We start from the raw sequence: 12724 nt of genomic DNA on the forward strand, positions 1-12724 counted from the left end.
AAGTTGAATATAACCTACTTAATGCATCTGTCCTGAACCTAGTTTTAAAAACTCTCTGGAATAGTCTATTGCTAATGATATTAAATGGTTTAAATGCCTGTGTTAGATTCTTATCAAGTAGTGTCAGCCAATTTTTTACTTAATCATTACCCAATACTCTTCATAAAAATCAGAGATAATAGTGACATATATTAAATTCTGTCCACATTCACCGCATCCTTCCTTGGTTAAACAGAAATTTGAAACTCTATATTCTTTATGTTTTATTCTACATGACTAAAATAAACCACATTCTAGGAATTGAGAACTACTGAAATTGGATTAAATTGTTCTCGGTTCTAATTACATTAATTATAAAAAAGAATATGCTTCTATTTGTTGAAATTTTTCTTATTCTTCCTGTATAACCCACATGTTTATTATTTTAATATTGATACTTTAATAAAGGATTCCATTTTCGTAAAACTTTCAGCTTTTCACATAAAGTTGCTGCTGCAAAATATGAATTGCTAAGCCCTGTTCTGCTATCTAGCTAAAAATTCTTTACATTGCACATGTTTAAGTACTTCCCAGTGAGTACTCCCATCCTCCTCCAAATGCCAGTGGGTTACTATGGAGACATAAATGTAAACTAGAAAGCGATCAGGCCACTAATTGATACAGACAGTCAATTAGTGATTCAAAGGAGCTGGCTCAGCATTTTATACATAGAGAACACGGGAGAAAGATTGTAGTTTGTTGTGGTGCAATCTCTGTTTCCTCATTGTGGACCAGAGCCTATATATGCTACTGGACGGTTTCTACAGAAACTGAGCAAGTTTTTCACTGGTTGCTAATAGGATGGCAGCTTTATGGGAAACAATAATATTGTGTGATTTGAACCCATTAGCTTTCCCTTTCTAAAGTTCCAGACTGAACCAATTCCAACTCTGTTCAGGTCAAAAGTCTTCTTAATCTCTGTGTTATGCTGATCAAACCTCCAACTGTCGGGTCAAATTATTTCCATTGGGCTAGTTCTATTTGTGATTAATTAAAATTTCTTCTTGATTGCATACAGCTCTTTTAAATGTACAATCCCTTTATTGTGTATCGAATTGAGAATATGGTCCTAATTTAAAAACAAATACTCATGTGGGCCTCTCAGTATGATGTAAGCCACTAATTTCAGTTAAGTGAAGAAAGAAAAATAAAACATTTTACTATTTTTGCATGAGTATATGAGTGCAGTAACCAGGAGAAAATTATACCTGACTTGCCTATCATTACATTTATAAGAATTGATTAAAGGGAGAAAATGCTTTATATAAATAAAATGTATATGCAGAAAGCCTTGATTCCAAATTTTTATCCAAAGTATTTTTATCTAGAGGTTGTAGAAAAAAGAATCAAAAGGTGAGACCACATGGAAAATTTTAAAAGGTGGCAGACATTTTCCTCATTAGACCATTGGAATTTGAGACATCAGGTTAATTTTCCTTATGGATATCCTATAATTTAAATGAAGAATTGTTCTGAAGCTTAATTGTCTCTGTGTATAAATCTGTGATTAATAACTACATGATCTTTTAGGCTACATTTATTATGAGGAGAAGAGTACCTGTAGGTTATTTTATTCATTTTCTACCTGTGAAGAAAACATGTGGATTTTGTATGTTTGAAAGCCTAGCACACAAATGTATTATCAAGACAGTTGTGAAACAGTGATCCTTTCCAAAAAGAAACAACTTTTCTCACCATTAACAGCTCTCCCCCAAATATGTATATAAAGTAAAGCAGTTGTACTAAGCAGTGCAGAGAATTGAGGAGCATTGCTGAGAACAGCAAAGCTGGCAATGGACCGAGTGCTGAGTCCCTGTGGTGAAGAGCAATGAAGAAAGAGATGAAAAGGGGGCAAAGAAAAGAAAAGAGGCAGGAAGAGGTGGGCAAGAAATTCTCAGAAAGAGCCTACCAAACAAAGAAATATAGGAAATTCTCAAGGTCACTGAAAAGGAGCGCTCATGAAAGGCCGGCGAGCTCTCAGATGAAAGAGGAAGGGGAGTGGGCTGCTGGGCTCTTGCATGAGCGAAGCACCTGCCTGCAGCCCCCCAACCCCCCCCCCCGCACCCCCTGCCCCAGAGACCCAGAGCAGAGGTCAAGTGCGTGGTCTTCGGCAAAGAGCCCAACCTGGGAGGCTGCCCAGGGGCGGTCACTGGTTGGGAGAAAGAGGATTAGAGTATATGAAAGGAATGCACAGTGCATCTGTGATAAGACACAGCAGAGAAAACAGTCTAGCTTTTTAATTAAATGCCAGGTGCCTCTAAACTAAGCCGAATGGTCTTGAGGACTACAAGGAGCCAGGTTTACGCAAAGCCTTGAGTAAAGGAGAATCTGCTCATAATCTTTGTACCAAAACATTGTAAGGCTTCATAAAGCACAATGTGTTATGTAAGAAATTGTGTGTGTATGTGTGGGGGGTGGGGGAGGAGGGTTGTTTGGCTATATCAACTCTTCATAATGGAACCAAAAGGGGCCCTGCCACTCGTTAGCTGTGAGATCTTGGGGAAGTTACTTAACCTCTCTATATTTGTGTAGCCTCATCTGTAAATTGTGCATATAATAATACCTACTTCCTAGGGTTATTAATATTATAAGATAAATTAATATTTATAGACCATTTAGCGAATAGTATGGCACACAGCATCATACAAATTCTTACTCAAATAGTATTTTTTTTTCATACAATTAACTACCCTCTCATTTCTCTATCATTGACACACTGTGCAAGCGAATACATTTCCTTACTAGAGCATTATGTTTCTATCTGTCTTCCAAATTCTTATGCAAAGGAACTTCCTGGCTCTAGCCTACCCATTCTTAAAAAAAAAATCCTTAAACATGGAGTCTTAAGTAATCAACCTGTACGGCAGATTTTCAGCCTGTTACCAGCCCAAAGAAGCTCTTAAAACAAAGTGGGAACCTCACTCCATTCTTTCTTCCAAGTATGATTTCTCCTATAGTATCTTTTTTGCTTTTGGCCACTCTGTAATGTTTTTGGATAGTTTCAAAACTCTTTTGTTCAGAGTTTATAGTTATTACATCAGTGGGAGGTCGTTCCAACAGGAATGGCTCTGACCTCAATTGGAAGCAGAGCCTCTGCATGCTAGTCTAACCTGATGGGTGGACGGGGAAAGAATGGAGCTCCTTCTCTCATGTGGAACGTTTCCTCAAAGGTCTGGGCCTTTTATTGTTCATTTATATACAAGAATTGGACATGAAAGCTGAGCACAAGTTCTAAGTACATGGAAATGTTGTCAGGGGGCTGTAGGATGATGAGTCGAACTTTGTTGTAGAAACTTCCAATCATCAGAATCTGGAGGTATTTCTCTAGGGAACTGTGTTTTCAAAGAAACACCTCTTAGTTGTTTGCCTGGGGTATTTGCTCAACTACAGCAAACATGATCCTGATATGGAAAAGGAGCTGGAAGTCCTAACGTTCAGGTATGCCATCATACATGACCCCTTGTTTTCACTTGAACCTTCATGTCTACACTTCTGTGTGTCTAAAGAAAATGAATCTGTAGTCTGAAGAAGAAAGTTTCTTTAGAGATAATACATGGTCTCTCCCAGGGGAGGAGCAGCAATCTCAGGGCATATGGCATAGGGGTGACCCTGACCCTCTAACTGTTTCTCATACAAACTTTCAAACACTTCACCTGTTTTCAGACCTTCACTCTGGCTTCATATTTCAAAGCCCGTATGTTTACTATTTTATTCTTACAGTTGTGAAATGAATTAATGGCTAGATCACTTTTCCCTTTGTAAGCATTTAATTCTGACTCTCCTCCATTTTGCTGAATCATTTGCTGTTTCCTGGTCTGATTTTCATTTTCACAAATTTGGGGAGAAGTTATAGATTTTGACAAATTACAACAAATATGTTACTTGTGGTTGTTCTCCTTTTTGCAAGGGTGAATTTTTAAAGGAGAGGAGGCTATGTTTTCAACCTTTCTATTAAAGTTAGAAATGCTTTTAATCAACAAAGTATTTGATTTAATAAACTGAAGTACTTTGAAATATTAAATGAATGAAATTCTACTGTATCATTATCAACAAATTTCCAAATGAATTTAAAGTTTTTCCATCATGAACATCTTACTATATCATATATATGTATGTGTGATGTGTGTGTGTGTGTGTGTGTGTGTGTGTGTATATATATATATATATATATATATATATATATATATATATATATATATATATTATATTTTCTGGCCAGGAACATTTAAGGATTTAAGGATATTTTGGCCCACAAACATACACTGGTTATGATTTCAGAAAAACATCTATTTGAATGGAGCAGACATTCTAGACCAGGGGTCCTCAAACTACGGCCTGCGGGCCACATGCGGCCCGCCAAAAACATTTATCCGGCCCACCGGGTGTTTTTGCCGCCGCTGCCTGTTGCTTAGCAGCCAACTAGTTTTTTTTTAAACTATAGTCTGGCCCTCCAACGGTCTGAGGGACAGTGAACTGGCCCCCTGTTTAAAAAGTTTGAGGACCCCTGTTCTAGACTGTAAAACATTGATAATCACACTAGTTCCACCTTCATAGATGACAGCAGTCAAAAGGCACTGAGTAAATTAAGTGGTGTCATCTTTAGCCAGAATTCATTTCACCACAGTCTCCGCCTCTCCCTATAGAATCTCTGAAACACAGCCTCCCTTAGACATGATACTATCTGACTGTTCCTTATTGGGTAAAACCACATCCTAAAGCTAGTTCTGTAATTGAACTTTGTAATTAGAATAGATTTTTCCAAGAGTAAATGAATCTGCAAATGTTGTAATAGAACTATATTACTGCAACAACTATTATGTTAGCAGTTTTCAAAATATGGTGGACAATGAGTGTTCCTCAAAACTCCTCAATATTTTATTAGCTCTTATTGGAGATTTTGTATTTATATTACAAAAAGAATTGTATTTTTCTCTCTTGTATAATTGTATTTTTACTAAATTTATTGGGGGTGACATTGGCTAATATGATTATATAAGTTTCAAGTGTACAATATTATGATGCAGCATGTGTATATTGTACTGTATGCTCACCACTCAAAGTTTAATTTCCTTCAGTCACCATATATTTGATCCCTTTACCTTCTTTAACCTCCCCCAACCTCAGTTTCCCTCTGGCAACCATCATACAGTTGTCTGTGTCAAAGAGGGTTTGTTTTGTTCATTCGTTTTGTTCATTCATTTGCTGCTTTCTGTTTTTATATCCTGCATAGGAGTGAAATCATATGATTCTCTTTTTCTGAGTTATTTTATTAAACATGACACTCTCAAGTTCCATCCATATTGTCACATGAGGCAGGATTTCATCTTTTCTTTTGGCTGAGTAGTATGCCATTGTATACATGTACCACAGCTTCTTTATCCAATCATCCATCGAAAGACACTTGAGTTGTTTCCATGTCTTCGCTACGGTGAATAATGCTGCTAAGAACATATGGGTATATCTAATCTTTACAAATAAATGTATACACATTTTTCAGGTAGATCCTCAGAAAAGGTGTTGCTGGGTCATATGGCAGCTCTAATAATTGTATATTTTAGGAAAATCATGTATCACAGGTTTAGTGCCATATCAAAAAGAATGTAGTTAATAGAGTTAGATAATTTATTTGGCCACATTAGCTGAGAATAACCAAAGTACATAAACCAAGCAACCAATAAAGAAATACCAATAATTAATTACAAAGGGAAAAAGAGAAACTATTATTAAACTATCCAGGTAATGAGTTGTCTAATAAGTAGTGTATGTGAATAGAAGTGCTTATAAGAGAAGAAAAAGGATGAACAGATTGTCAGAAACATTCTAAAGCTGAATAAACCTTCAAATACACATCATCAGTCTTTCATTTCCCCAGACACATGAACTTCCTTTGCAATTTTGCCACAAGCTAGACGTGTGAACAGTGACATTTACTGGTTTGCAGTTTTGTGATCAATAAAATATACCTAAAGTGAATGTATTTCATTTCATTTGTACTTGGAATTATAGGCTGATTTGATTTTGTTATCATTTTGCAGATACTACAATGCAGAAAATAATAAGAAAAAAACATAGAACTTTTTTGTTGTTGTTGTTAATCCTCATCCAAGGATATGTTTCCATTGATTTTTAGAGAGAGTGGAAGGGAGGAGGGAGACAGAAAGAGACAAACAAAAGACATTGAGCTTGCCACCAAGGTGTGTGGCCTTGACAGGAATCAAACCCAGGACTCTTGGGTCCACAGGCGAGATGCTCAGTCCTCTGAGCCAAACCAACTAGGGCAGCAGAGAACTTTTTAAATGGCTTCAAACATAATAGATTCAGAGGGAAATAAATATTAAACTGCAAAATCTGATTTAAAAACGTTATGTGTCTACAATTACACCATTAACTTTTCTTAATATGCTTTTTATACTTTTAAAAAACAGCTATTTGTAGTCATCTATTTTATTATGAAAAATAAAAATCGCAAAATCAAGATTGGAATCCTCATTGAATGTAGTGTAATTCCTTGTACAAAGTGACAAAAAAACATAAATGTCAGCTGATGAGCTGTGATGTCAAGTAGCTAAATTGGTACCAGAAGCAGAGTTGGTCTTTTCATTTATTGTAATGGTTTTTCAAAGAAATAATAGCTATTATACTTGAATTGCAGTCTTATCATAAAGTTTGAATTTTGGATTGCCCAAGTCAATGTCTCAAATATATTAATACTAAGCAAGTTGGAATTACTTTAAAAATCAGATACTCTTAAATATATTAATAATGTCAACTTGGTGCCCAGCTGTTGCAACTTGAAGGCTGTGACTCGCTCTTGGTTTTCAGTTTCCTATTGTGTAGGAAGATGGATTCTCTCCTGATTATGGTGGTGTCCACAAGATAACAAAATATCAAGAAAACTACTTTTTAATTAGCCATATATTATTTTCCTTTCATCACAAATATAAACATAGTGAAAAGAAAACAATGTATTCTTTAAATTTATAGTTTGATTTACATAGGAACAAATGCATGAGTTTCATGTTCACTACAAAGTTATCATATAAATGCAGCATAAATAACACTGAATTGGCTAAATACTTTGTTTTTGTTACAATCATTTAATGAGTATCAGGAAGTTGTTTATTAAAATGACAGACTATTTCTGTGTATTTGTGAATTTTTTTGTTCTCAATGACCCATAAGTGATTGGCCTAATAGTTAAGTAATATTTTGTAGGATTAATAGGTCCTTTAAAGAATGGACACCCTTTTAATTTTATAAACTAATAGAAGTGATTCAGTGGTGAACTATTCTTAACAAGCAATCATTCCATCACAAACTGAATTCCCATTTATATTATGAAACCTGATTTATCAAAAATTTTAATTTTGACTGCATGAACATATTACTTGAGTTAAATTCTCTACAGTCACAAGTCTTCAATGCAAAAGGGAATGTTTCATTATAATTTAGAACTTAACATTTGAGTTAAATCTATATTGGAATATTATTTACATGATTTTCTGGCTATGTAGACTTAAGCAACTTTCACAGGCCCCCATATTCTCATTTGTAAGATGAAATAACATCTTAGGTCATTGAGAGAATTAAAATGAGATAATTTTTTGAAAGTGCCTAGCATGGTGACTGGCACAGAGTAAATGATTAATAATTAATTGTATTATTATTTCAAATTACTATTATTTTTTAACTTTCACCCAAGGATGTTTTTATCAATTTTTAGAAAGAGAAAGGGGAGGAGGGAGGGAGGGAGGGAGGGAGGGAGAGAGAGAGAGAGAGAGAGAGAGAGAGACTTCTATGTGAGAGAGAAACATTGATCAGTTGCCCCAATAGGCGCCACAACTGGGATTGAACCTTTAACCTAGGTATATGCCCTGACCTGGATTCAACCCATAACCTTTTGGTTTATAGAACAATGCTCCAACCAACTGAGCCACCCTGCCAGGATGCAAATAATTATTTTTATAAAAATTAATTCAACTTATTATGTGGGTATTTCATAAAAACATAAGCTGCTCTATGTGCTTTAGATAGCAACAATATTAAGCACACACATGTGTTTTTATATAGTGGAGGTGATAAGAGAAATACCCAAATGACAGTGTTCCTAGTGGGCAGAAGCATATCATTTATAGGGACTTCGTGGTAAAGTTTTTTTTCTTTCTGAAATACCTGATTATTTAGTTATGTTTATTTTGTGTGTTTTTTAATTCTAGTTGCCATACAATATTATATTAGTTTCAAGGGTACAACATGGTGATTAGACATTTATATACCTCATGAAGTGATCACCACAAGTCTAATAACCATACATAGTTATTACAATATTCTTTACTATATTGCTTATGCTGTACATTACATCCTGGTGACTTAATTTATAACTTAAATTTTTTCATTCTCGTTACCCTTTCCCTTGTCTTCCCATGCACTCCCCTCCTCCCCTCTGGCAACCATCAGTTTGTTCTCTGTACCCATGAGTTTGTTTCTGTTTCATTTTGTTTGTTCATTTGTTTTGTTACTTAGATTCCACATATAAGTGAAATTATATGGTATTTGTCTTTCTCTGTCCAATTTATTTCACTGAGCATAATACTCTTTATGTCCATCCATCTTGTTGCAAATGGCAAGATTTCATTCTTTTTTATGGCTAAGTAATATTTCATTATATATATACCACATCATCTTTATTCATCTCTTGATGGGCATTTGGTTTGCTTCCATATCTTGTCTATCTATACTAATAAAAAGGTAATATGCTAATTAGACCGGTTCGACTGGACATCTTCCAGACGTCTAACTTCTGGACAGTTAGGGGGCTACCAGGCCAGCAGGGGGGCTGTTAGGGGGTGATCAGGCCGTCAAGCAGAGGCAGTTAGGAGCAATCAGGCAGGCTGGTGAGTGGTTAGGGTTGATCAGGCAGGCAGGCAGGTGAGCAGTTAGGAGCCAGAGGTCCCAGATTGCGAGAGGGGTCCTGGATTGGAGAGGGTGCAGACTGGGCTGAGGGACACCCTCCCCCCTCCCCCGCACAAATTTTGTGCACCGGGCCTCTAGTTGTAAATAATGCTGCAATGAACATAAGGGTTCATATACCTTTTTGAATTAGTGTTTTTGTTTTCTTTAGATTAATAGTCACAAATGAGATGTCTGGATTATAGGATAGTTCTATATTTAATTTTTTGAGGACTCTCCATACTGTTTTCCATTGTGGTTACAGTAGTTTACAATCCCAGTAACAGTGTACGAGGGTTCCCTTTTCTCCACAGCCTCACCAAAATTTGTTCTTTGTTACATTTTTTGATAATAACCATTCTGACAGGTGTGAGGTATTATCTCATTTGTGGTTTTGATTTGCATTTCTCTGATAATTAGTGGTGTTAAGCATATTTTCCTGTATCTGTTGGCCATCTGTATGTCTTCTTTGGAGAAATGCCTACTCAAGTCCTCTGCCCATTTTTAATTGGATTGTTTTCTGTGTGTTTTTTTTAAGTTGAGTTGTATGAGTTCTTTACATAGTTTGTATATTTACTTCTTACCAGATATATCATTAGAATATATCTTCTCCCACTCTAGATAGGCTGCCTTTTTGTTTGGTTGATAATTTCCTTCACTGGTAATGTCAGGGTACAATCTATTCAAAACTAAACACTTTGGGGGATTATACTGTAAACCTTTAAGGACAAGAGTTAATTTTGAGTATGTATTCAAATATAATTTTGAATATTTGAATTTTCCATTCCATAATCATCTTTTCTTATTGTTGAAAGTATTACAGAAGTCTTCCTTCCCCCCACGCCCTGCATTAACCTCTTCCAGCCTGCTCCCATCCTCCCCACCCTGTCCCCAGGCCCTCACCACCCCTTTGTGTCCACGGGTGATGTATATATGCATAGAAGTTCATTGGTTGATCTCTTCCCACCCACCCTCCCCTGCCTTCCCTCTGAGTTTCAATAGTCTGTTCATGCTTCTATGTCTCTGGGTCTATTTTTGATCAGCAGTTTATTTGGTTCATTAATTCCACATATGAGTGATATCAAGTGATACTAATCTTTGACTGGCTTATTTCGCTTAGCATAATACTCTCCAGGTCCATCCATACTATTGCAAATGGTAAGACTTCTTTTTTTGCCATGTGTGTAATATTCCATTTTATTTCCATATCATATTCTATTTCTATATTCAATAATCCAGAATTCTGGTTTTCTATAGGTTTTTTATTGAAAAACTTGAGGACATTCAGATATTTGGAATGAGTGATGGAGGACATCAGTATATATATATATATATTCCTTTGCAGTTAACATCTTTAAGAGGTATATTTCTCTGTTTAAAGGAATGCCTACACAGACACTAAAATAAGTCAAGGTCCAGTTTTAGTAGTATTAATTTATTGGATTTATTAATTTATTAGCATTATGCTAACCATCCCAAATATTTCAATTTCTATTTCACCAACAACAAATATCTAGGCTTTCTCTGTCCCTTAAAACTCAATTAAAAGTTCATGGAAATATAGCATATTTAAGACTCTAATTCTTCACAGACACCAATAAAGGCATTGTTTCTGGGGTGTGCTTCCCACCAACCAGGATGACTTAGTAGTTGTGTGTTAATTATGTTGGTCAGTGTGCTAATTGTATGGGTCAACAGATAGCACTATTCATTACCTGCGTCCTAAGACCCAAAGTTATTTTAAATAATGTTACATTTCAAGCTACCAAAAAAAAGGAACCCCAAGAAGTTGAATTCTATATGAATTCATTCTGAAGAATTTATTTTCTTGTGACAATTTAAACAAAATCTAAGTAATTGCAACAATATTCATCTTAACAGGATGGTGAGAAAACAGGACGTTTTTTCTGAGAGTTCTTAGTTACTTTGTGTTTGTCTATCCCTATGCCCATGAGATGTTTTAAATTAACATAACATGTTCTGAAATCTGGGAAATCCCATGCCTTTCTTTGGTTGCTTACAGAAGAATGCAATGTTTTTCCTCTTCTCCTATAGGGAGATAGGATTTCCCTTGAATCAGGATGGCCAGAGAGAATTGACTGATCAATGAAATGCAAAGGAAATATAATTCTGGGACTCTGGCACTAGGCACAAAAACTTGCAGCATTCACCTGAGTCTCTTGAAATGCCATCTCTTGGATAGGTCCTTCTCTGCACACAGCTGCCATGCTAAGAGAAACTCAAGCCGTGAGGAGAGGCCTTGTGTAGACATGCATGTAGGCAGCCCCATTTGAGCTTTTAGCCTTCATTCGGCATCAGCTGGCGACAATGTGAGCAAACTCAAAGCTGAGATTTTAGATGACCACAACCCTAAGAAAGATTTAACTGCATCTACATGAGAAAACCCCTAATCAAAAGCCACCCATCTAAGCCCATTCAACATACAATGAAACAACAATAAATTATCCTTTTAGGCCAGTAAACTTTCAGGTGGTTTATTATCCATCAGCAGATAACCAGGATACTCTTTTTCATTTCCTAAATTATCTTTCCTATTGTTGGTTTTTTAGTCTTAATTACTCACCGTAGGGTCTGCCTATATTTTTATTTTCAAAAAATTAGGAATGTGAATGGAATTGACATACTGATTAATTTGGGGGATATAGTGTATATGAAACAAATGGAAAAGAAACAAATTACATGGCTTTAGGTTTGGAAAGGAGTCAACAAATAAAACTGAAGTAGAACGACACATTTATTTTCCTGTCATGCACGTTTGTTGTTGATGAACCCAACTTTACAATAAGACTCAAAAGAAAATGAAATTTTAGAAATACTATAAAAATTCAAGTACTTTTAAATATATGAGTTTTTAAAGATTTATGTCTTCAATTTAAGAAAATGTTTTAAATGTACCCCCTACCACTATTTCATAAAATTTAATGCCCAAATACATGTGAATCCCAACATGTCAAAAGATTATTTTCATATGTTGGAAGATTTGATCCATGCTTCTCTTAAAAATGTAGAACTTGTTTGCCTCTAAGGCTGAGTGGATTTTGGAATAACTTTGTGTTAGCTACAAATAACAATCTTTTCAAACCCTAGCAACCAGGCTCTGCTTTGAGCAAAGGCCTTTGAAGAGTTTCTTTCATTGCCTTTGCCCCTCCTCCCAGGTCCCTACCATTCCAATTAAAATGAGGGGGGCAGAGGAAGGAAGGAAGGAAGGAAGGAAGGAAGGAAGGAAGGAAGGAAGGAAGGAAGGGGAGGAAAAATGTATTTAAAATGGTATAGTGCAGCATTTCATAATTTAAAAGTATATGAACGTCAAATGTACATTTATTCACCTGCTCAACATGCAAGTTTGAGGATATAATCCTTCAGCAAACAACAGGTTTATTGATTATAAAGATTCCAGCAGAGCTTTCTTGCCAATGTGTGCTTTTTTGTGAGGAAAAAGAAAAAACAGTGATTTGGAAATGAGCCACCTTCATTTTAAGTTCCCCAGTCAACATGTTTCCACAGCAACCAGAGTTCTCGCATCCTAGAAAAGACAGATGTCTTTGCTTCAATCAGAGGCAAAGCTTAAAGAAGGAAAACAGCAATGGAAATTCATCATTTCGTTATTTGCCACGTGAATTGCTCTCAGTTGGCTTTGGGCCATAGTTCTCATCCACTGTATCCTTGAACATGAATTCAAGACCCTCAATATTGCAATGCCTCATTTCCATTAATT

Source organism: Myotis nattereri (genome assembly GCF_964212035.1).
Source record: "Myotis nattereri genome assembly, chromosome: 2".
Classification (NCBI taxonomy): Eukaryota; Metazoa; Chordata; class Mammalia; order Chiroptera; family Vespertilionidae; genus Myotis; species Myotis nattereri.